Source organism: Astyanax mexicanus, chromosome 3, assembly GCF_023375975.1.
Source record: "Astyanax mexicanus isolate ESR-SI-001 chromosome 3, AstMex3_surface, whole genome shotgun sequence".
Taxonomy (NCBI): domain Eukaryota; kingdom Metazoa; phylum Chordata; class Actinopteri; order Characiformes; family Acestrorhamphidae; genus Astyanax; species Astyanax mexicanus.
Window position 1 is genome coordinate 43,630,930 of NC_064410.1, and position 26,949 is coordinate 43,657,878.

A 26,949-nucleotide genomic window follows, 5' to 3' on the forward strand; every position below is an offset into this window, starting at 1 on the left:
GGTGAGCCGCTCAAGTAACCTAGTGATCTAACAGCAGATCCACCGCTGAGATGATACCATCTGAAATGATAGCTACTGGTATATCTCTTCAATGACCATTTCACATCGAACCACTCTAAATGCTTTTTTTAGATCTCAATCACTGAATCAAGAAGAAAAGTAGAAAACGAGTGGAATTCTCTTTTTAAGCTGATCCAAGAGCGCCCGGATTGACCCGTGTAGCCCTGCTACACTTGCATTTAGCCAGGCTTAGCAGTGCTGGATCAGGATCAGCTATGAATGAATGAATGAATGAATTACTCATAGCTGACCCATCCATCACTCCTAGCTATTGAGAATGTAGGAGCTGGGACGGTTCTAACTGAACTCAGAAAGCTCACAGCTGGGTTACACCTATGGGTGAACTTGAGGCTGGGGGTGTCGTGCTGATTGTGATGGAGGTTGAGGGGGAGGAGGGGGGGTCCTGACACCAATCGGCGTTGTGACATCTTATTAAGCCAGCACCACGTAATCCTCCCCTGCACCCCTCCCCTGCTTTAAAATCCTCTAGCCCCGGCGCAGCTCGCAGGACCCGAGAACACCACCACCACCACCAGCAGCGGCTCGCTCCCTCCCTCCATCCCTCTCTCTCTCTCTCTCTTTCGCCCTCCCTCCATCAGTCCGGCCGTCCAGCAGTTAGCATGCATGCTCTGATGCAGTGAGGAGGAGCAGCACGGATAGCGCCTTCTCTCCGCCACGCGAATCACCACCGCAGCCCAGGGGGAACCGCGGCTTTTCGGACACGGTAAGGACGACGAGACGCTTTCTCCCCCCACTGAAATATTCAGCAGGGGAGTTTAATTCTTAATCAGGACTGCACGGAGGAGCAGGGAGCTCAGCTGTGTGAGGACGGGGCTGTTAGTGCTAGCCAGCAACATGAGCAACGCCGTGCAATAATAAATAAAAGCACAGTACCACGAGGGCTGCTGCTGCATGCTTTTCATTATGTGAAAATAATAATAAATATTACTCTCTTTTGACGGATTTAAGATAAATAACATGACTTTTTCAGTGTGTTCAGCTTATTCTGCATGAACACAATCTGAGCAGTAGCTATGTGAATGAAAACAGCTCTCACAAAACTCGTAAAACAGAATTTCATAAAGAAGAATAAAGCTGCTAGGAGGAGAAGCGCCGCACATTTCGTGGGACAGGTGCTGTTTGTTTTTGCGCCTCTATTCTCACAAGCCCCGCCTTCCTGAGCGCGGACCGCTCGGTTGTATCCAACGATTGGCTAACGCGCTCTCCGCTCGTGCTCTAGGATTGGCTGGCGGATTGTGTTTGAGCTGTCAGCCAATCGAAGCTCCGGACAGGCGGTACGACTAGCGAATCCGAGAGCAGGAGGAGGGGACGTGACTCAAAGCGGGTAGGAAAAAATTAAATACCCTCCTCCTTGAATGGTGGCAGTAAGCAAGTGTGTGTCTGTTGTGTCTGTGTTTGTGTTTTGTATCTGTACAGCCCGTACAGGTGTTTACTTATATAAGACTTGAAAATGCGTCTCTTTACACTTTATGTAGCTATGTGTTTATCTGTTTAATACAGAAAGCATAATTTAGGTAAATGTAAATGTAAATTTAGTCTCCGGCATTTAGCCAAATGATTGTGGACACAGGACTGTTAGCCAGAAATATTTGTATATTTATACATTACAACATTTAGCCAAAACTTTGTGGACACAGCTCTAGCAGCCAAAATATTAGCATTCCACCTTTTAGCCTCATGTTTTTGGACTCCTAAGTTTTAGCCTAAAGCTACTGAACATCACTTTATTAGACATAAATGTTTAGCTAAATGTTTTTTGTGTCCAACATTTAGCCAAAACTGGTTGATACAGCTTTATTAGCCAAAAATATGTGCTCTCTACCCTTTTACCAAATGTTTTTGGACTAGCTACTGGACACATGTCTGTTAGCCAAAAATATTTAGCTTAAATGTTTGGGACTCCCAATATTAAGCCTAAAGCTACTGGACACAACTCTATTAGCCAAAAATATTTAACAGAATGTTTTTTTTTTACCTCACTGTTTAGCCAAAAGCTTGTGACCACAGTCCTATAAGCCAAAAATATTTGCTATCTATCCTTTAACCAAATGTTTTTGGACTCCATCATTTAGCCAAAAGCTACTGGACACAGGTCTGTTAGCCAAAATATTTAGCTAAATGTTTGGACTCCCAGTGTTTAGCCAAATGCTACTGGACACAGCTCTGTTAGCCAAAAATATTTAGCTAAATGTTTGACTCCAGCATTTAGCCAAAAGCTTGTGGACACAGCTCTATTAGCCAAAAATATTTGCGTTACAGCATTTAACCAAATGTTTTTGGACTTAGCCAAACTTATGTGCATTCCACCATATAACACCACCTTAGCAACGACATAGCAACACCTGGTCAGCCAGCACTTGCCACAGCAATAATGCTGAGGGCAGTCACACTTGCAGTTTCTCCGGAACAGCATGCTCTAGTTTAAAATGAATGTTATGTGACAGTATAAGATCAGTTGAAATGAAGTGAATCTATCTTTTTATTTCAGTCGGGGCAGAGAGTGATCAGTATGTTGTTAACAAGCCAAGCCCACCAGCCCTGTGCCTGCTGTGTACTACATGATGCAAATCTGCATTCCCTTGAGATTTGTGTCAGATCATTTTGCTTAGTATAGACTGGTTTTATGGATCAGATGGTGTCATGTGAATAACAGATGGATATGGAGCCATACGTTGAACAAGGCCTGTGTGTGTCAGCTGTCTCTGCCTGAAGTGCTGTGTACGTTAATAAAGTGAGGCTGTTACGTAAGAAGATAAAGGGAAGGGAAGAGTGGAGGACCCATCAGAGCCAGTCTGTTTAAGCTTGTTGCGGGTTACACTGAATCCCTTCAGGCCACGTTTAATTACAAAAAACTCTGAAGGGTGTTTAGTGGAACAGCAAGTGTAGGGCGATGGTGAAAGTTTGTGCTTATTGTTAACACTGTTAAAGTATCTTGTGTTGTTTTTCTTTTTCATGTGCTATTGTGGGTGTGTGTCTGTGTGTGTTTGAGTGTGTGCATGTTTTACATGCCAGCTGGACACTCGAGTAACACTGAGCTTGATTCATCTCATAGATGCGCTGTGATGGTTTATCTGTTTGGGTGTTTTCTTTTGAAAGTCAGTCTCTGTCTCTGAGTGAAGGCATAGCAAATTGAAGATGACAGTAACTCAAGGGCGCTGTATGGAAGTGCATTCCATTAACAGCAGCATTTTACATTATTGGATTCTTGCAGTAGATGCACGAGGCATTTCCTCCTTATGGTACGATTATTCCTTCTGGGCTTTTCCTTAGACTTCTTTAGCAGTGTCTTGCACTCATTGTCTGTCTCATTAATTATCTGTGTGCAGTTGCATGAAAGCATGTGATGGCCTTAAGTGCTGGTGATAGATCAAATGTAACGTGTAACATTGTTAGTTGGAATGGGACAGGGTGATGTTTGAGCACTGTGCACTGGATTAGTTATGTTTGTAGTTCAAGGTGAATGCTTTTGTGGATGTTCTCTAATATAAATGTGTTTATGTGTCACAAGTTCCGTTGTCTGAAAGTAAGTAATTTATTATGAAATCTCAGTTAAGGGAAACTGTGGCAGTTGAGGCAAAATCTGAACAAAAAAGGTCAGTACAACAAAAGTTAATACAGTATATCACAGACCAATTTAGATTTTTGTATTATTGCTGTTCAAAATATTCACAAATGTACCAAAAAGTAAGGTGTTTTTTTGTGAGACACTGGCCAGTTTGTGCGTAGCAAGGCAATGTGAATTACCGAGCCACAGAAGGCATTACTACCCACAGTGAACAGCACAGTGTGTGTTCATGATTTTTACTTATGGCACGTGGGTGATTCTGGCTGAAATCACCTTCATATTCAATGCAGGTGGCACAACACAAAAAGGTATTTTATTATATTAGAAACGAAATAAACACTAATGGTGCAAGAAAGTAATTATTATATATATTAAAAAGCAATTATGTAACAGTTCAGAATAATTTTGCATTGACCTATGTTTTATTGGTCATATCTAGCCTCGACTTCCACAGTTACAATTAACTGCCATTTTTTTCTGTTTTTAATCATTTTTATTTTTTATTTTATTCCATTTCTCCCCAATTTACAAGGCCAATTACCCAACCCACTCATTAGGACTCCCCCTATCACTAGTAACTAGCACACTCTGAGAAAGGCACAGCGGCTTGTGCTGAGCCACATCACCCTTTTGAAGTGATGTGGGAGAGAGCGTCATCTACCCATCCAACTGTGGTCAGTTGTGCTCTCTCAGGACTCCGGCAGCTAATGGTAATGGTACATGAACGGGATTCGAACCAGCAATCTCCTGATCATCAACTATCTGAATATCATACTTTTAAACAGCTTTTCAAATTACAAGCTGATAAAAGGACACCTTGATCCAAAACAACATCCACACAAGCACTCATCCCTGACTGTGATTGGTCCAGATGCTCATAGCTTACAATACACTTAAAAAATAGTGATAATTTTAACTCTTATTTCCATACTATTGCTGTTGTTGGTGTCAGTATGGCATAGGTCAGTCGAATATCATAATAACAGCAATCACACTATAGTATATATAACGTTGTCATTAAATCTATTTGATGCCGACCTCTGACCGAAATACCTTTCTATGCATTTAACCCACGCTAAGCAATCAGCTTCTTGTTTGTCTCCAGCCTGACTGTCATGCTCCCTGAACCATGATTGCAGATGTATTATGGGATGTGATTGTGTACTGTATTTGGGCTCGGTCTCAGGGGTGGATGTGGGCTGCACCACCCACAGAGAGCCTCTCACTTCCCCTCTCCAGAGGCGCCGTAGCAGTGGTCTCAGCCCTCCATTAGAGAATGCTGACAGGGCAGCAATTACTCCCAGCGCCCGCACTATGGCTGATTCTAATGATCTCTCTCAGAGCAAATGTGTTTTTCTCCTGTAGAAGTGTTTGTGTGTGTGTAAATGTGTGTTCTGTTTGTTTGTATGTGTGTCTGAGTGTGTGTATGTGGGAGAGCAAGCGAATGAATGAGGGATTTTTCCATAATTGTGTGTTTATGTTGAAGTGGAACTAAAAGCAGTGCCATTATTTTTGTGTTCAGAGACCTCCGAGACACTCAACAGTATTCTAAGTGATGTTAGATGTAGCTAATCACCACTGATGTACTGTGTTGTACTGCTGTGCCATGATTGTTTGCAGGAGTAATGGCTGCGTTTCATGCAGAGAACATGCGAGTGTCGTGCTTCCCTAGAAACGTTTCGTCCTCCTCCCTCCCCTCACTCAGTCCGGCTAGTTGCGGCACCCAAGGAGATGCTCCGTGGGAGAAGAGAAGAAATGCAGAAAAATGCCCCAAGCTCTTCTGCTTCTTCTCTGTTTCAGTGAGGTCAGGCTGAGCTGCAGCGCTCTGGCAGTTCAGCCTGTCTTCGCTGTCTCGCTGCATACTACTTCCTTACTGAGCATACCATGCCTTGCTGATTCCACTAGAGTTGGCAGTGCTGAGGTTTCCAGCCGGTATCAGGCCGATAGCAGCAGAAAAAGCTCAAGCGAATATAAAAAGATGTCGAAGAATGCAGTTGTTCAGTATTTTGTACACTTTTGTGTTCCCTGGTTGTATTACATCCTCAGTAAGGATTACTAATTAGTAGCTACATGCAAGCAATGCAAACTGGCTGAGTTGTTTCTAAGTTGTACCAGTGGGGAAAAAAGAGGTTACATTGTTTGATGACATATACAATAGTAAAAATATGTGATTTCGGTTGGCAGGAAAAATAGTCAGATGTTGTTTACAACTCTGTTACTGTGTCTCTGAATAAAACCCAGATTTCACCTCTTTAAAAAGCTCATCGTCCAGAAAAAAAACAAAACACTTGGCTTTTATTGGTTGGTATATATCACTACATATTATATATTAACATTTTATAATGTTATATACTAAATATCATTGATGTCATTTTGTTGTGTCCCCTCAGTGTATTTGCAAGCTGAAGAAGTTGAAGCTGAAGGAAAATATTATATAATAGCTTTTAGCCTTGCCCTTTCTCACTTGCCTAGATTCAGCATTCTCTGCAAAAACAAACTGGTTCGTACATTTCTTGTATGTTCTTAGGTCCATTTTGGTAGTCAATTCAGTTAGTCCACTAGATGCTAAATGCTAGAGTTGGCAAACATTACTTTTAGCCTAGCCACAGATCCATATTTGCTTGAGCCTGAGATAAATGTGCTGCTCTCCAGTATCAACCTTTCCTAAAAATACAGACACATTTAACTATTTCATTAGCTTTGACTTGGGCTTTTTTCTAGTAAACTAGGCTTAGGTAAATGATGGGGTTTTAAATAGTATGCTAGTACAGTAAATCAGGACAGCTACATAGCAGTTTTGGGCTTTTGAAATTGGCACATTAAGTTGGACAACACTTTCACACAAGTGAGCCAAACACTTAAAAAAATATAAGCTATTAATCAAGCCAATTATTTGTATTTATTTATATGGTATAAAGAGAGACTTGTAAATCAGACTAATTAAATTACAATATACATTTTTCCCAATTTTCCCATTTATTTTTATCTTATTAATATCTTATTTTCTTTTGGCTTGGAAAAGCAAAGAAAATGGTTATCAGATCATCTCTGGTTTCCACTGTGCTCAGAGTTTTAGGCAGCAGATCATTCACACAGTGATATTCAGACATTAGTTATTTGCAGTATATTCTGTTGAGTCGGCTGGCCTCTTTCTGCCTCTGGGTGTGACCTTTCGCTGGCACAGGGGAATTAATAGGCCTCTCGTGCTTGACCAGAGGAAGGATACTGGGGATTTTAGGGATGATTTGAAAGCTGGAAGGAATAACAAAGCAGGGGTGGAGATGAGAAGAAAGAGAAACACATGGAAAGTTTTGTGACTGAGCACTTTGTTGAAATTCTTTATTTTCTTTAGTTTAATGATAGCTGTTTAGAACGTTCAGACGATTGATGGAGAGTTCCTACAATGTGCTTTGCTCAAATTTATTGAAGCAAAATCAATTTACTGGTATGCTGAGCCATTTTCCAAGTGGAAATGGCATCAATTAGTAACCCAATTTTCCCCAAGGCTCTTATATCTAGTGTAGCTCTTCCAGACTGATGAGAAAACAAATATTGATTACCCAAGCCTGAGCATGCATGTTTACAGTACATTATAAAGAGCCAAATAGATTGAAATGGCTTTAAGGCCCTTTGCCTGTAGTCATGGCCAAACTGAGAATAGAGAATATCATAACATTCTGCTGCTGTCTAATTAAAGCATTAAAGAAATTAAAGCAATTTTGTGTATTTTCATTCATTTACTCCTCTGTTTTTGAAGTCAGGGACCTTTTTTATAATTAGCGTTTTAATTTCTTGTCAAAATGGCCGTTACGTCGCGGTTATGTGATGTTTAATCTTTAGAGAATTTTTTTTACACTTCTAAGGTTCAGTCTTTGATGTCATCCAGGTCATCCCAAACACATTCAGTGAAGTCTGGATTTTAAGGTCAGATATTGTTCTGAGAACTACAACTACAACTATTATAATATATATTTCTGCATTGTTACCACAACTTGCAAAATGTACAATAGTGACAATGCAGGACATGCACATCTTAATAATGTTTAATACAAAAAGAAAATTCACACAGGTCTCATACTGCATATTGCATGGCACATCTACAAGAGCTATATAACATTATTTTTTCCATTACTTTACACTTACAAACAGAGTGCATTATTAACCTCCATTGTTAACTGATGGATCCTTTCTTTTCTATCTGGAAGAATATACAGTATATTGCCAAAAGTATTCATTCACCCATTTAAATCTTTAAACTCAGGTTTTTGACTACAGTTGTATAAAGCACCTTTTGAATTTCAGCGTGGTACCATGAAATCGTGAAATTTCCTAAATATTCCAATCAACTGTCAGTGATATTATAACCAAGTGGAAGCAGCTGGAAACCAAAGCATCTCACTTGGTCGATGTAAAATAACAGAGTGGGGTCAGTGGATACTGAGATGTGCAGTGTGCAGTGGTTGCCAACTTTCTGCAGTCAATCACTACAGACCTCCAAACTTCATGTGGTCTTCAGATCAGCTCAAGAACATTAGAGCGTAGAGAGCTTCATAGAATGAGTTTTTATGGCTGAGCAGCTCCATCTAAGCCTCACATCACCAAATGTAATACAGGCGAGTGAATATTTTTGGCATTATAGTGTAGGATCAGCTTAGATAGTCTGCGTTGCTTTGCATGTAATTACTGAATAGTAAACCTTAGGGTGAGGTGAATGTCAGGGAGCATAAGGGGTTAATTTCAAGTTGGACATGTTTGATCACGGACTTCTAGTAAAATCTGGCAATACTCTGTCTACTTTTTTAAATATTACAATAGAAGTTTCAGTATAAATACATTTAAATGTATTTTTTCTATTAATCAACACAATTTTTCAGGAATGTATGCCATTTAAAGCAGTTTCTATTGCAGTTTTACTGCCAGTTTTTACAATATTGATTAACCCAAGTGACCACAAACATTAGAATATACAGCTCTGGAAAAAATACGATACCACTTAAAAATGATGAGTTTTTTTTTATTTTACCAAGTTGAAAATCTCTAGAATATAGTCAAGAAGAAGATGGATGATCACAAGCCATCAAACCAAACTGAACTGCTTGAATGGTGCTTTTTGCACCAGGGGTGGCATAAAGTTATCCAAAAACAGTGTGTAAGACTGGTGGAGGAGAACATGCCAAGATGCATGAAAAATGTGATTAAAAACCAGGGTTATTCCACCAAATATTGATTTGTGAACTCTTAAACTTAATGAATATGAACTTGTTTTCTTTGCATTATTTGAGATCTAAAAGCTCTGCATCTTTTTTGTTATTTCAGCCATTTCTCATTTTCTGCAAATAAATGCTTTAAATTACAATATTTTTATTTGGAATTTGGAAGAAATGTTTTCCGTAATATCTAGAATAAAACAAAAATGTTTATTTTACTCCAACATATACTTATAAATAGCAAAATCAGAGAAACTAATTCAGAAACTGAAGTGGCCTCTTATTTTTTTCTAGAACTGTATATCTGTACAGTATTAAAACATGAAAAGCCGACCATTATTCTGTGCTGCTGTGAGTGAAGTGTAACTGTACTGATTGAACACACAGCGACAGCTCCTTCAAACAAGACATACTTGTATAGAGGACGAAAGGTCACTGCACTGTATGCGCTACAAGTGGATCAAAGTCAACTTGCGGTGAGTGCATTTGATCCCAGGCCTGGGGATTGTGGGGGAGGCTTCCTGCACAGAGGCCGTCTACTGTGCCACATGATAGCTGGCGAAAGGGGATTTTGCTGAGAGGGCAATTTGTATTCTGATGAAAGAGGATGTGTATTTTTAGTATGGTACTCATCACGGCAGGAAATGGGCTAGTGGGGTCCATAATGTATCAAGTAACATAGTTTCTAAAATATTTTCCTTTCCCTTGTGTTTTGTGCCATTTCCCAAGCCCTTGTGCTGAGAAATAACTGGGATAGTTCACACTGATTTGGGAACGCTGCACTCGCAGTATGAATACAGTGCACCATTTTTGTCATGCCGCGTTATTCGGAATGTTTCAATTTAGCAGCCCGTGTAATTTCCCGCTTATTCTCTGCAGAATAATCAGTGATCTTCAACAAAACATGCAGAAATGCTTGGTCATGCCTCATATAACTGGGTCTTGGTAATGGATACAGTTCTCTGTCAAAGAACACAAAGACAGAGATAATCACATCCTTTTGCAGCTTTATGAGAGAGCTGCTATATCTGTGGCTAATGTGGGCAATGGTACAGCTTTATGAGTTCGACTACAGTTTTATTTTCCATTTTCTATTGTGCACAAACAGTATGAGCAGTTATTATCCAGATGGGACTATGCTGTTGTGGTCTGGAACTACTCAACTGCCTATTTCCTTCTGGACATCCTTTCTTTTAGATGAACCTCATTGGCTGATTTTCACAAAACAATACATAATTCTACACATTAGGAAGTTATAAGAGCTGCAACTATTACATTATCAAGTTATCATACTATATATGGACATGACCTCAATTATTGTTGCTGATTTAGAAATTGACATTTGTGTTCACTTCCACAGCCCTGATCCATATTAAAGACTACCTCTCCCACAGTCCACCTCTATCTGTACTGTCAGGCCCAAGTCACCTGACCTCTTATCCTTCATACATGCTAGCCATTAGCTTCAATAGTAATAGTCTTTTTTGTGTATGTACCACTTTGTTTGTATATAAAATAGTGTAAATACCAATAATCATTTATTACAATAAACAATTACATTTATTAGAATACACTGTATGTCTGAAAAATAATTATTGTTATAGATGTAGCTACAAGCTTATTGGTTGTTATGGTGCAGATCTACAAGGATGTTTAGCCTAGAGCTTTGGGTTTACATTGTATTTTACTGGGCTGATACCATTAGTGGTGGTTACATGTGGTTAAAGCTGTTTGTTAGCTCTGCTGTGTTGCTGTGCTAAAAGCTATTCACTGTATGGGCTGAAAGAAGCAATCCGACACACTGAAGGTAACTGGGAACTGCTTCCTGTAGCTGAAGAGAAGCCCAAAGATTGAAACTCGCTCATCACTACTGTAATTCTTCATTCTTTAATATTATCTAATTGGGCTCCAGAATCAGCTAAATTAGAGAAATATAAGTACATATAGCCGATCAACCATTCCTTTCTTTAATGCAAACATGTATATTAATATGTCCGGTGACTTTAGACTTCCATCTTGTGCTACCAAGGGCTAGAAATATTCTAAGCCAGCTTCTTTCCTTTAGTTTATACTGGCACAATACCACTTTCCCTTTTAGATACTAAAATCAATATTGAAATCTTAAGTTTCAGCTGATACTGATCTATTGAGTTTTCTTTAAACTCTTTAAACTTTTATAGTAGCAGTTTTATGTCAGCATATCAACTAAGATGAGCATCAAAAAGTAGACTATTATGCTCAACCACTCAAAGGAAGAACTCTCAAGAAGAAACACACAGATAACAACAGCACATCAGAAAGAGAGCATCTGTGCTATTTAAAGCTGGATTTTTTTACTTGATTGAATCAGATAATTTTTCCCATCTGGTATCTGATCCTGCATTTTCTTCTTATATCAGTGTGATACTGATATTCACCAGGGCCGGTGGGTACAGTCGGACTCGGCAATTGCCTAGAGTGGCACTTGAGTGAGGTGGCAAAATGGCCCAAATTGTGCTGTCACCTACAAGGAACTTCACCGCACATTATATAATTTTACCAAGCTTTCTGTAAGTGACTCAGACAATCTTCAGCCACTCAGTCAGACACTGCTTAAGCAGTCCATGACTCCTTAAACACTCAATGACCCATCAAAGCTTAGCAATGCATGCCTTGGCGATATCGTAGCTTTAGCCAGGGCTGTAGTTCAGTCTGTCTGCAATTTTTAAATCAAACACTTCATATCTCAACAGTTTGAAGAGATTTTCTCAGTCAAAGACACAAGAGGTGAAGCAGGTGGATTAAACTGTGTGTAACACTGCATTACTAATTAAACCTGATACAGGTTAACAAGTTTGGCTGGCTGTTGGAGTTGGTCTTTGGTAACTCAATAGATTTAACTACTGAAATATGTAGCTAAAACAGTGAGACAATATAACAAATAATAATATGAAAATATATTAGCATGCCTGTGACATGGGTGTAAGCAATGGTGGATCAGGTGACAATAGAAAGAAAATACTAAACAGAACAAAAAATATATCAGATTGGAAACACTTCATTTGTTAACTACAAACAAATAATAATAATTTTCAGTAATTCCCATTCTTCTCTTTCTTTTTGACGTTAAGCTTGGAATTATTAAAATTGGCTTGACAGCAACTATAAAATGGCATACATACTGAGAGTTTTGTTTGATTAATTTTTTTGTAATGGTTATGGGTATTAGGTTTCATTTTGAATGCTATAATGGCATTTGCCCGGGCTGTGTGTTTTTTGATTCTGATTGGCCATATCTAGTTTATCAAGAGTAAGAAACATTTGATATTATATCTCTATGTATTTTTTGCAGTACTGTACTGTATATAGTTTTAAAAACACAAAGATTTTGTGTTATTAGTTTACATGTAAAGATTTATGGCAGACAGTTGTTTATTTTGTGTTGTGTTTAAACCCCAAATTCTAAATAGCATTGTTGTACTCTGTCTTTCGAATCTCATTCTTCTTATTGCATGAGAAGAAAACCTTTCTTTAATTCGAATTTATCAATATAACAGTGTTCTTAAACAACTGTAATTTACTGCGTTGCTTACAGTATTGCTATATGTTGCAATATATTGATTTGAAACCCCTGTGTCTTGATAAGTATTGTATTGCCAAGTTCTTGCCAATTCACAGACTTACTTGTGATAGTATCAACCCTCTACACTTCTTCACTTATATATGGTGTGGTTGACACTTATTTGAGTAAATTAGTAAAGGATTAGAAATCAATCAAACAACATATAAGATACACCTGCATTATATAACACTGAAAACTGAAAATTTCTTAATCTAAGATTGTCACAGATGAATAGGGATGAGAAGGTGGACGTAAATGCAGGATATATTTGTTTAACAAAATAAGGTAAACAGCAAAAACAGAAACCAAACACAAAAAAAAACAACTAGACAAAAAAAAAAAAACATATCGACAGGCCTAAAAACTGAACAAGACTACAAAAAAATAAGAATCAGATGAACTGGTATAAAGCTGGGAGTGCAAAATACAGCCCTGCAATGAGCACAAATAGGATACACAAGACTCAACAAGGAACACTGAAACCAAGGGGCTTATATACCTGATGAGGGTGAGGAACACCTGGGACCGGTAACGAGGGAGCAGGGTAACAAACCAGACAGATGTGAACACTAATGTCAGGGTGGGGCTAGGGAGGAGACATGACAATAAAAAAACAGGGTCATGTGCTTACAGAGCACATGGCTAGGAACATAAGACAGGAAAACAGAGGACAGGAACAAAAAGGACCAAGAGAAAACCCCAAGACAGGCACAGCTAAGGTGTGACAAAGATAAGCTAAATCTTTATTCATTTCTATTTATACTGCTATATGGCTTCTAGTCAGAGCTCTCTGATAATTGGCAGGGAGACAAATGGCCTGAAGGAGAGCTGGGGCACTGCTAATGCAATGTGTACTTATTAAAACTAATATTTCTACTAGAGATATATGGAAGTATTGATATACTAACATATTTTAATGTTATCATTTGCAAACGCCTTATCAATTTTAAACTAATAGATTACATGCTCATGTGTTGTGTAACCATGACTGATTTATAGCAGTGTTATACGTTACGTATAACAATATATCACAATGTATCACAATATATTGAATCGTAAACCCTGTGTGATGATATGTGTCATATCACCAAGCTCTTTACAAAACTCAGCCCCGCTCCCCACACCCTCCTCTGGCATGAGTATCCCCAGTCAGATGTGCTATCTCAGGTGTGAGAGGAAAGTGACTGCGGGGGTACCGCGCTGTCACAGGCCAAGCAGAGGTTGGCGTGTCAGCCCGATGGCGGGACAGCCATGCGAGTCAGCGCTTTAGAGGCTTGGCAGCGGCTCCAGTCTCAGCAAGAACCCTGCTCCTCTCCGTCACACCTCGGGAAAGTGAGAGATCTCTTCTCCTTGACCTCAATACTGCTCTGCCCTCGGCAAACAAGGTAGCGAAAGTAATTTTTGTGTGGAATGTGGGTGTGCCCTTTGAGTCTGACACATACACTGCACTCTAACAGGGAATTAAAAATAGAAAGAAATAACTCATTTGAGGAGGTATCGTCCCACAGCACACACAGTCTAATGTCAAGGGGTCCAGACCAATTTTTAATTCTAATTTTGGCACTGTGTCCACAACTTCTGAAAAGAGGCAAGAGAATGAAATATCATTAGCACGTTTTGGCTAAAAAGTACAAGTGGAACAGCCACTGACTGACAAACTGCAATCTCCTCTGAGTGAGAAAAGAAAACTGGGCAGCTGACTGGCTAACACTAACTTTTAGTTCTGCATACTGCCTCTCTGCCTCTGTCAGAGCTACAGTATAGCAGTACATGTTGTCACTGTCAGATAAATCCTTGCATCCCAAAATGACAAGTTTATAGAAGAGGAAAACCCTTTCTTTTTTTTTTCAGTGGAAGTCAAAGAATGTAAAAAGATTTTATTTTATTTTATTAATTTTGGAGCATTTCTGTTGGTCTACTCCCCATAATATTATAAATCAATATAAATAACTGCCAGGTTAACATTAAGTCAAAAAGTAAAAAAAAAATGATTTGCAGAATCGAAGAAAACCCAATTAAAAATTCTAGATGTCTAATTTGTTATTTAAAGTGGCATCTGCTCTGTTTACTTAAATTTAATTAAGTGAGGTAAAATGTCAATGTTGTGCTTTTATTTTTTAACTGCTGTCATCCAGTCCACTCTTTTATACATAGGTGCATTTCGAACCAGTGCTACAGTCTAGGGCTGCAGCTATCGATTTTTTTGTAATAGAGTACTCTACTGAAAAATGGATTTGATTAATCGAGTAATCGGATAAAACATTTTTGCTTGTTTAAAGAGCAATTAAAAAGACACAAGAAAAAAACAAGACATTTCCCGCTGCTCAAAAAACTCCACCTCTTCCTTCTTCATCTTGAGCGAGGGAGACGTAACACTGAGCGAGTTGTTTCAAAATAAAAGTCAGGAAAATACAGCGCTCTGAGTTTTGAAATTGATTAAACTATTAGTCGAGGGACAGAAAATGAATCGATCAATTTTTTTAATCGAGTAACTCGTTTCACCCCTACTACAGTCTAAATAGTAATGTTTTATAAAGCTTTCTTTTTTGTGTTCATCATTTATTTTGAGTAAAGGAGTAAAGGCCAATTACCCTACTCCTCAATCACTAGTAATGCAGTTTAACACTAGTACAGTTAAGACAGCCATGATGCTCGGAGGAAAGCACAGCACTCCAGCTCTGATACATCAGCTAACAGACACCTGTGCTGACCAACATCACATTAGGACTCCCACCCCTGAGAAGGCAAGGCCTATTGTGCTTTCTCAGACTCCAGCGGCTAATGACAAGAAGCATTATGTGAAGACTTCTTCTTAGAGAACTGTGGATAACTGAGGGCTCTAAAGGACACATCAGTTACATCATTGAAATCTCTCTGAATTATGCCTGAATTTTTGGCTGTATAATAAAGGTCATTCACTTTGGAAAAGCCTTATATGATGTAGCAGTCGGCAACTTCAGCCCACCTTGTCTGTAGCATCTGCACTGAAACACAGTTTCTGACTTTCACCCTGCAGCTCCCAACTCTGCAGGCTAACATGTCTGATGAACATCAGGTCCTGACTCTACCTCAAAGGGAGATTACGGCTGGTTCTGGCTCTGAGTTTGACTGTGTGGTGGTGTGGTTTTGGCATATTGAATTTCTTTAAAAAAAGTGGCTAAACTCAATTAAAGCATTGCTGTTGAGAACATTCTAATGCATTCTAAATTTATTTGCCTAGCCATATTAGAATATTTTCTGGGCTGGTTCTGGGCCACAGGATTTATGTTTTGCACGGCTGCCTGATGTTTGTATATGAATTGGTTTGATTGGATGCACTGTGTTTTGCTTTGTTCGGAAAAGCAGTCCAGGCTAAAACATATTACTACTTACAAGTTCAATGTAAGTGGGAGGAGCTAAACAGCAGATGAGTGTATTTAGGCATTTCTTCGTACTTTTTCAATCTTCACATCATAATTTAAGAAATTTATTTAAGACATTATTAAAAGAAATGGAGTGTTTCATGGCACAGGCTCTTTAACATGCATATAAAAACAGGGGTGAGCAATAGAGGCCAGAGTCCAGCACAGTTTGCTGATTTCCCTGCTCTTAAAGACTCACTAAACCTATCAATTAACAGGTGAGACGAATCAGCTTCTGCTTGAGCAGAAAAAAAACCCTACAGCAATCCAGCCCTCTAGGAGTGAAATTGCATAGTCCTGCTTTAAAGGCTATTTTAACACTATTGACATCAGTTAAACCTTATTCATACCTTTCAATTTTTTCAGTGCCTTCTCTGTATTTACACTGGAATCATTCCTTGCCGTGAATGGTAAGGACTCAAGGGAGCTGAGGTAAAATGTGAATCCTAAAAATGTCCCAGTGACGTTGCAATTAATTGGTGGAACCGGTTTAAGACATGTTGTCTCAGGGTGAGTCACAGAGTCTTCAACATGGAAAAATCAATTGCTCTGCTTTTTGTTGATGATTTCTGCTGATTGAAATAGCCGTGAGTCATGGACAGTTCGACAGTGCCTCCTGGGAGCTTACCTTCCCATTTCTGCTCAGACCAAAGCATCAAACAGGAAAATGCTCATTGACAAGATGTCACACCCTGTCACGACTGTGTTGCGTCATCTATCTCAATGAAGTGAAGGGCAGTGGCGAGCATGCTTAGTAGACAAAGTGATGATGCTGCGTGATTACTTTGTGTCAGTTAGGCGAGAGAAGGGGATTTTCACGCCTCCTTCTAGCATCTTATGGCTAAGCATTTCTTTTTTGTACTTGCAGCAGGATTATTTACACACTATGTTCAACGTTATCACTTCTAATTAAAAGAAAGATTACACTTTCTTTTGTTCACTGGTTATTGGCCTTTTCTGCTGATAGCCTTGCTTATCCGCATTTACTCAGGTGCCCAAATCCCAAATATATATGGAATTTATTAGTGCTGGGTGGTATTCCGGTTCATTCGGTATACCACAGATGGAATATAGGCCTTTTAAATATATACTGTAGCTTGAAGGATGATTCAAATGTATTTTTTGACTGGAGAAAAAAGGGAATTGTAGCTGATTTAAATACTGTAATTGTCACGTCTTAGCCCTGTCTCATGTCTCTGTGTGTCTTCCCCACGTGACCTGTGCCTCTCTGTGTCTCCTCTCAGTAGATTTCCACCATGTGTTTCTCATTTGTAGCTCCGCCCCTTCCCCAGGTGTTTCCAATTCTAGTGTGTTTTATGTTACTATAAATAGCCCTCCTCTGCCACCTTGTCCTCCGTCGGTCTTTGCACCTTCACCTGTTGTCTGTCTCTCCGCGTTTCTGTGTTGCTATAGCCCTAGTTCAGTGTTTATTCATAGTTTGTTTCCCTTGCTCCCTATTCTGTGTTTTTCTGTTTATTTCTAGTTTCCTGTTTTTTTATCCATTGTTTCATTCGTCGTTCCCTAGTTCCCTGCTTAGTGTTTTGCTTCTTGTTGTTTTTGCTGTGTAAATATATTCCCTGTATATATCCCTGCCTTATTTAGTTTAGTACTTATTCTGTTCCTCGTTAATTTTCTTATATATATATTCCTTGTTTATTTTTGTTATTATTATTATCCCTTGTTGACTTAGTTTATGTTCTCTAGTTTCACTGGGTTGTTTTGGTTTTTGGTTATTCGTTTATCTTTGTTAAGTGTTTACTTGTTTCTTGTTTCATTGTTTATTTGTTATTTATTTAATAAATTATTTATATCGCTCTTACCTGCACTTGTGTCCGCCTCCTCGTCTACCTGCCTGGGTATCCGTGACAGTAATGCCTCTAATGGCTTCAGGAATAACATATAGTAAATTTATATTGAACTTGTGTCTTTGCGTTTTTGTGTATTTTATGTCCATTTATAGTGTTAATGTAATTATTAAAAATATTTGTAATATTTTGTAAAGAAAGTTGTGTTAAGGTTATTGGTGTATCTTTTTTTTAAGGTCTATTGTTTAAATTCTGTTTTTCTGATAATAAAGTCTGATTTCATCGTATATTGTTTAATTTTGTCGGACAATCTAAACCCTGTAGTAATCAAAGCCTTCATTTAAAGCCTTAATGTTTTAAATTATATGTACTCCTAACAGTACAGTAACTCACAAACCTATATAAAAATAATAATAATATAATAATAATAAAAAATACTGTGATATACCATGAAACCGCCAGAATCTTGAAAAATACCGTGAAATGCATTTTTGGCCATACCGCCCAGCGCTAGAATTTATTTATTTTTTAGATATGGAATTTATATTAGCAAAATGTTGCACGGAAAACTGCAGATAGAATGGGTGTTGTTTTTTCACACTGGAACTTGTAGTAAAGTGGACCTATTTTGACCAGGCCACTTGGAGTCATTATATTGCTTTTTGTGCAGCTGTGCATCCATGACTCATTGGTGGCTTCAGAGCTGCAGCTTAGGTCATAGCGCGAGTGACGTACCAAGCAAATTACATTTGTATCCTTTTTTTCTACATTGAAGGTGACTTGACGCTACTGTGATGCTCAGATGTAAGTTTCAGGTGAATCACTAATCAATGTACCAATTTTAAAGGTGAAGTTAACCTTGTTTCACAATGTCTAACAATCACTTTAATTTGAGAAAACCTATTCAATTAAATAGACTCATGCTCCACTCATAGAGCTCCATTTAGTGGCAGAATGAGTATGACACGCAGGGAAGACGCAAGCCTTGACACACACAAGCAAAAATGTAATGATTTTCTCTACTCTCTGAAATCTCTTAAATGGAGCCTAAACTGTTTACCCCATGTATTCATCTGATGTATTGTAAGTAGTCATGTCTAGCTTTTTGTTGTTGTAGTTAAGCTTTGTAGAGACACAATAAAACAAAATGTGAGCATAATCAGTGTTCACAATTGCAGCAAGCTCTGATAAGGTAATATCTTCCATGAAAATATTCTATCTTTCTTAGCCTATGAACTCTGCAACTTTGCAACTACAGGATATAATTGTGCATTGTACAGTTTCACAGTAAGATGTTTTTTAGACAAAATATACAATCAAATGGCTACTGACATTTCTCTAATTAGCCAATCATGAAAGCAAAGCAACGTGACAAGTTAACAATTACAGCAGCTCTGAATAAGGCTCACATGACATTGCAATGCCATGTTTACATATCTGTGGAATGGGTCAAACTTAACATGCCTTTTTTTAAGCTAAGACAACAAAACACCATTGATTAGACACCCTTTTTGAGAGTGCATCACTCAGTCTAGTAGAGTGAGTAGCTTTTAGCACAGTTACACATCAGAGCTAACGAACACTAGTTTATTTGCAAGTTACTTTCAGGTTGTAATGAGTAACTCATCCTTTCTAGCTTTTCTTTAGAGCTGAGCAGAGTAAAATATAAAGAAATAAAAATAAAAGTTTACATCAAAAATATACGGCAGTGGATGAACGACTGTAAAACACAAAAATACAGAGATAGAAATTGACATTAGAAAATGTAAAAATTAAATACACAGCCATTACATCCAACTTAGTTTACAAATTTCTGAAATAAAATACAAAACTCACATCTCAGATCCCTTAGAGACTCAACCACCTGCTTACAGGTCATCTTCAAAATAAAATTGAATAAAATAAAAATAAAATACAGATACACATGAATTTTGAGTTATAGTCTATCTTCTGTTTAAACCTAACACACTGTATCTGTCTCCAAAGATTCTATGGCTGAATGCAGCCCGCATGGCCTCACATTAAATCCAAATGCATCTTCGAAAATAATGATCAATTTACACAAAATATGGTCATCCTCAGTTTATGTATACTTTTAGGAACTGTTTTATACCTATATTATTTACCACAAGATTAACTTTTCTCCAGCCAATCTCTGCTCTGCCCAGGAGAACTGCTGCTCACAAAATGGCCTCAGATAAATAAATGGGAAATATAATCACCCACAAGACCACTCCCTTAAAGAGACAGCATCCTTTTACCCAGTGCTTATATAAATGCACAGAAAATAAACATTTACACATTTTTAACATAATACATTGCTTGCAAATAAATGTATACATATGAAATAAACAAAACAACTCAAAAAAACTCTCTTTAATAAACAAAAAGAGAACTTTTATTGCCACCTGGCTACATACATATGAAACAGTTAGCAAAACGGAGTTTTAGTGCTAGATGCGTGAAAACGTGCTACCAATCATTTGTCTAAAAATGTAGCAATGCAGTATTCAATCCCACCCATGGTCTGAAAGCTGAAAACGATCGGTATTGGCACTTAAAATACTTAGTTGTTCAATCTCTACTTGTATCCAGTTAATCTGAGTTGTGCTGTGGGAATTTCACAAGCTAGGTCAACAGGACAAATGGTGGAATGAGCGCTACAGGTGCTGTACCAATCAACTTCCGCAAAACCAGACAAAAATCATAAAAACCATAGACATTACTAAGAAACCTACATCCAAATATTACAATTATCTTTAATCTCCCAGTTTCATCAAGTTTTTAGTGTCAGTTTCAACACCATACAAAGGGTGCTGCCTGGCTTGTATCCATAATATGCGTAAATATCCGTCTCCCAGTGGAAATGAGTGGAAACGAGCACTGATTAGTGTTCTGGATTGATTATTTCCACAGCCTGTAACAGTGCACCTCATATTGCTGACAAACCAACCAGCTAATGCTGTTTAAAATCAAAGTATATGACTGTGTTTGTTCCACATTTTCTTAAACTAATCAGAAACTTAAGACGACTTTGCGCCACCATGTATACACCACAAACTATGAACTACAAAAAAGAGTCAGTGTAAATGAAAAGACTACTGTGAAAAAGCATATAGAACTGTTAAATATATGTCCAAATGTTTGATGACACAAACATGCCGATGTAAGACAAGCTTGTTTAATCCCTGTACAGAGGTTCTTTCTAGTAGAATAGGAATTTCTTAAGAAGAGAAACCTTTTGACACCATACCTTAAGCTATGGCAATGTGCACATGCTCAATATTCACATCATAGCACCTGCAATGTCATGTCTAATGTAAATTTCATTTTAAAGATTCTAGGTGAATTTTCCCTTTAAAGGACTAATAAAAGGAACATTTAGAAACAGCCAGATTTGTGTTGTATCTGTACACTCTCCCTACAAGCTGGAGAGTTCAGTAGATGGCCTGACGCTGCTCTTTGGCAACAGTTTAATGTTTGCATACAAAACTCTGTTATTGTCCGTCTGAGTAACTATGTTACTTTCCAACCCACTCATGACTCATGAAGATATGCGGTCTGTCTCAGCTGTAGGAAGCAGCAGGAAGCTCCGCAAGGTCGTGAGGTGATGATGGATGTGTTTATGTCTTCGGCTGGTGGAGCAGCAGGGGCAGTGGCAGCACGGCTGGAAAGAGACTGGCACTCCGGTTGGCAAATGGAGCTCAGAAACCGATACCCTGCGAGCCGTGAAACAGGAGGGAGGTTGATAACGGCATTAGCATGAGGCTTTTGCTTGTGGTCACTCGCTGTTAAAGAGGTCACATTGTGAAAAAAGGAATATATTGGGGCTGTTATTACATTAGTAACCTATTCCACATAAAGTACTGTATATTTCATTGGCACAGTTTATGTAGAAAGAAGGTAACATGAAAGACAAGAACATGCATAAAATATACAATATACTGTACACGAAACAGTTAATAAGAGAACAGTAATATCCCTGCTGAGTAATCTAGTTGACCAAAGCTAGTTGACTAAAGCTAGTTTTAGCTTTTGAATAGCATATTTTCATTCGAACAGAATAGTCCAGCAGAATTACTTTTTCATAATAGAATGACAGTGTGGTTGTGTGGGGTGACTAGCGTGACTAGCTAGAATATGTTGATCCACCATTATTAACAGCTTGACCACTATTCAACCACTATTCACAACTTGACAAGCAGCTTGGAAAAGTTGGTTGTGCTAATAGACAGCTAGTCCACCAAGCTAAAATGAGAATATCAGAATCAGAATTGCCTTTATTGTCACATGGTCAACCAGCGAAATTAGCCGTCAACCCATCCATACAATAACATACAAGGGGGAAACAGGACAGGATAGGAAGACAGGGTAAGCCGCAGCGTGTGCACGCGCCGCCAATCATTTCTTCAGTTAGAGGGATACAAGGGGGAAGAAGAGGGTAAAAAAAACATACCCCTAGACTGTGCCCTGAAGAGCACAGTGTAGGAACATCAAAAAACCTCAGCACATAGGCACATACAATATACACAAGAGACCAAGCAATGAAGGCGTGGGAAAGGGTACGGGAAGGTGGGGGGGTCGTTAGGTAAACAGGGAGAGATTCAAAGTCACAGTGTTCTTTGGAGGAATGCTCCCTATCATCCACAAGGCCGAGTGCTGATAGGGCGGGAGCCGAAAGCAGATTAGACTTCAGTTGTTTAGGCGAGTGACCGCTCTCCAGTTTAGCATGGTCACTCTCTATTGTCCATCATGGTCTCAATTTTCTCCACCTTCCTTTGAATATGTGCTATTATGGTTAAAGCTAAGCAGGTTAACCAGTTTAACCAGCTGGTTATTGCTAATTACTGCTGATGTAATAATGCTGATTTCATTAATATTATAGAAATCAACAAGGCAAGTACAGTTTCTTTAAATGTATTAACATTTAATTCAATAAAACAACCACAGATATTTTTATTTGTTTGTTTATAGGCAGATTTAAACTTGAATCTACTGCATTACACTTTATTTGCCTAAACATTTGTAGACACCCCTTCTATTGAATTAATTCATCTACTTAAAGTTGTACCCATTGCTGACACACACATGTGCAAATGCACACACATATAGTTTGTCTACTCCCTCTAGAGCATTAATGCTTTTTGAATTAGACTCTGTAGAGTAGATAAACATGAACCTATTGGCACCATTCTCAGGAAAGATGGAGCTCTGTCCAACAGTTTTGAAAGGAATTGGGAAGTTGGGGACGAGGTATAGGGAACTACACTAGGGCTCTTGTCACTGAAAGCAATTATATCCTCACATCAGTTCTCTAAAATTTTGTAGAATGTCTTTTTCCTGGACAGTAAAGACAGTTAATCCAACAGAAGTAGCATACACTCTTTTTAACATGGGATACACTGGATTTAGGAAGAAACAATGTACAAGCAGGTGTCTCAATACTTACATTTATATGGAGTATATATTTTTTTTCAGAAGCAGAGAGTTGATGTCAATTCAACTGTATTCAGTAACTAAATGAAAATGTAAGAAAAAAGACTGAAAGCTTTGCATGAGTATCTGTGTGCGTGTAAGAGAAAGAGAGAGTGAGTGATCAAGTGTGTCAAGCATGTGTATGATGAAAAATGGTTTTATCTAAATTTAATCTGAGCTTGTTCGACTGGGCGATAATCCGTCTGCCATACCTCAGTGTCCATGTTATGATATTATGAAAGGAACCTGGAGGTTACTGAGGATACTGGCTGCACATTTTACATTAGAAAAAGCAATAGAAGGCATTACATCAGCATAATCTGGACGTCCGCAAGTTCAAAAAAGCACAGAAAACCTTCTTTTAAACAGCTGACCTTATCTCAACTCCGTGCGAGTAACAACAACAGATATTCACAGTTCATATATCCGTGACTGCTTGGCTTTTGAACCCTCTGTTCGACATTGTAAGTGTGGCTGTACAGGGTCAGTGCATGGGGACAGCTGGTGAGATGTAGTACAGAGAGTCTGAACTTGCTCTGTGCTTTGAGGATGACCTTTACTTTTCTCTGTATTGTGTCTTGTATTTCTCAATTCTTCTTTTATACTGAATTTTAGTCTGAGTTTGAATGTGTGCTTAAAACAACCAGCACCCAGGTTCCTAGAAGCTTCAGGGTATTAGGAAGATGTTGGAAGTAATGTTGGAGTACCATTTAAGAATGATCATTGTTGCTGTGCACAGGGCTAGGTCTTACATAAATGTATATATTTATATTTACAGTATTTAGCAGATGCTCTTATCCAGAGCAACTTACAAAAGTGCTTAGTTGTTTGCTTCAAAAATATCTATAGCTTGTTTGTAGAGACTAGGATCAAGAGATACACCATGCTTTGATAATAGAACCCTAGGATATTTTTCATTTATTTATTTATTTTAGGATTAGTTTAGGAGTTAGTTAGTTAGTTTAGGTACTGGTCAGCGTCAGGGTTTTGAATCTGATGTGGGTTCATCAATAAAAACATAATTGAACCTAGAAGAAAGTGTCGCATAGTAATACTATTCAGAAGGAAGATAATGAATACCAAGAAAAATAACTATTTCAAATTGTAGACTAATATGGGCAATTTGTATTAAGCTACACGTACAGGAATGGTTTGTAATGCAACACGCCATGTGGCTCGGCATGGAGTTCCTAATGGCTCCTAAAGCCTGTGATAATCCACCCCATGCAGCTTGCATATTTATGCAGTTTCTGCAGATTTGGCAGTAGACGTAGCGAGTTAGCAAGTCCGGTAGCACCCCACAAATTTTTAATCAGGGACAGTCACAGGACTAGAGATGCAACTGGCCATGACATAGTATCATCTCATATTGTATATCTTCAAGGCAAGCTCTTGAGATGGAAGCAGTATGTGGACAAGCATTGTCCTGTCAGAAAACGCACTGATTGCACAACCTTATTGCTGAACTTTGGGCTATCAAAATGCCTCTAATGACCCCTAATGACCATGACACCAGGTCTTCTTGATGACTGACAACAAACTGTCGATCTTGGTGCTGACCACAGTGCTTCCACAGAGGGATATACAGTATTGATCAACTTGTCGTCAACACAGATGACTCGCTGCATTTCTGACTCACTTCATGACACGACTACCCACCAAGTTTTATTCCTGTTGGTTGATTCGTTCTGAGTGCATCTAATTTTGGATAATTTTTATCTACTTATTTAGGACACAGTGGATGAGTCTTGCCCATTCACACTACAGTTCTAAGAAGTCTTTCAGACCAGAATGCTTTTAGGATGCTTTAGGAGCTCATTTGCATATTGTAGTCTCTATTGTAGTCAGAGTGGTAAAAAAAAACATGCTCTGGAAGAAATGGTAAGATTAAAGATCATGTGCACTGGCAACATGCGACTTTTTGTATTGAACCCATTTAAAAACTGTCTGTCAGACTGGACATATGGATCATTTTTAATGTGTTTAATTAGGGACAAAAAAGGGGAAAAAAATAGGCTGAAAAATAGTCTTGTGTGAATGAATTATGAGCATGTTTTTTTTTCATGCCCTCATTTTCCTACTTCCACACCCACAGTCTCTTCTTAGCATGCTATTACTCTCCATGGCGTAAAGGTCAGTGCTGTTATGAATCTGGGGTGTAATTTTGGTGCTGTTGCTGCCGATACTGCCTTTATCATGCATCACTCTCCAGCGCTCTGGAAGAGATGAGCTTTTCCTCATTCTTTGGAGGGAAGACAATGGATGCAAATCACATGCAGGAGCCGTGCTCAGTGTTTAAGATTCTGCCTAAGGGAGCATTAGACAATTGAATAATGAGATAATATTATTTTGCTGCGTTTCTTTCTTCCATAGCACTTATTCACTTTTCTCTCCATTGTTTGAGGAAACCCTGAGTGACATTAGCCTTTTATTCATGACAAAAGACCACCAGGCCCAGATGGTGTGAGGCCAAGTTGTTGCATTTGATTCTTTGTGAGTTTCTCCTTGGAGACGGATGTCCTCTGGGGAGTAATGAGTTTTCTGACCTCATATGTGTCCTCTGACATGTTTTCATAAAAATGACTGTGTGTTCAAAATGCTAATGTTGCTAACAGAGAGTGGAATCAATAAGGGCACGAAAGGCCCACTGCAGATTGAATGTACACTATATATCTAATGTTTCCTATTATGAGATTATGGCCAGATAGTAGGCTATTCATGGCCTGATTATATTATATTCAGTCTGTTTACCTGTTTCAAATAATGTAATCTGTCTGCACTGCCAGATAACATTATTTCTGGGAAATACACGTTGTAAGTGTTTAAAATTATACCTGACAGTGCAATATGATAATTACACAAGAATAGCTTCAGTAGCTTTTTTTCTATCTTTTTTTAGCTTCGGGAACCCCACGTTAGCTCAAAATACAGAGCATTAGATATCTTACATAATCCCAGATATTGCTTTATAATCCCAGATATAATTCTTGGCAGTACATTAGAGTGGACATTAGGGTGACCATGCTAATTCTGGACTATTGCATTGCTGCATTAATAGTTATAGCACATCATCTTCTGAATCACAACCATCCCTATAGGTTTAAATGTGCACTGATATAATCAGTGCCCTCTCATTTGATTTGTTCAGAAGAAGCATTGTTTTTCCTCAGATTCATAGACAGTGTTCTCCAAGGTCAACATTAAATTAGCAACCAGTAAGCTTGAATCACTCAGCTTTAAAGCACTGATAATGTTCTTCAGTAAGAGCAGATAGTATGTGTGCACCACTCTTTTTTCAGCCTTGTACTCATAGGCTTCTACTTTTTATTTGTATGAATATTTGACTTCCAGCCTATCTAACAAGAGCATGTAACATGTAACATCTGCTGTAACATTTATTTTGGGAAAAAAATTGCATAGTGTCTCATTGTCAGCTTCATTTTCATACAACAGGTTCATTTGGAAGCCAGTTCTACATAAGTCACATGCACATGTGCTCAATATTTATTTTGACTGTAAGAGCAAATACAATGTAAAACTCTCAAAAAACATAACCTTTTATGCTTAAAATCACAATGCAAAATGAGAGAGGGTGGGGTAATAATAATAATAATAGGCTTTATCAGCTCTTTAAAGCATTTACAATCTTTTTTTAACTGGATTCATACAGATTAGAACATTGGAGCAGCTGTGGAAACAATTAACCATCTCAGTTTTGAATCAGTTTCTCTGATTTTGCTATGTATAGGTATATGTTTGAGTAAAATTAACATTGTTGTTTTATTATATAAACTACAGACAACATTTCTCCCAA

At 38.3% G+C, this 26,949-nt stretch overlaps 1 protein-coding gene across 2 annotated transcripts in view; it reads left to right on the top strand.

Moving 5' to 3' along the window:
* Window positions 1-572: 572 nt before the first annotated feature.
* Window positions 573-26,949, top strand: part of hpca (hippocalcin) — a 55,488-nt gene continuing 29,111 nt past the window's right edge. The window contains exon 1 of one of the 2 annotated variants that reach the window (XM_007249326.4): window positions 573-784. The gene's annotated coding sequence lies outside the window, so the exon portion shown is untranslated. Of the gene's footprint in view, window positions 785-1,331; window positions 1,406-26,949 lie in introns of those variants that run through there. The other variant, XM_022683182.2, reaches the window with a different exon arrangement.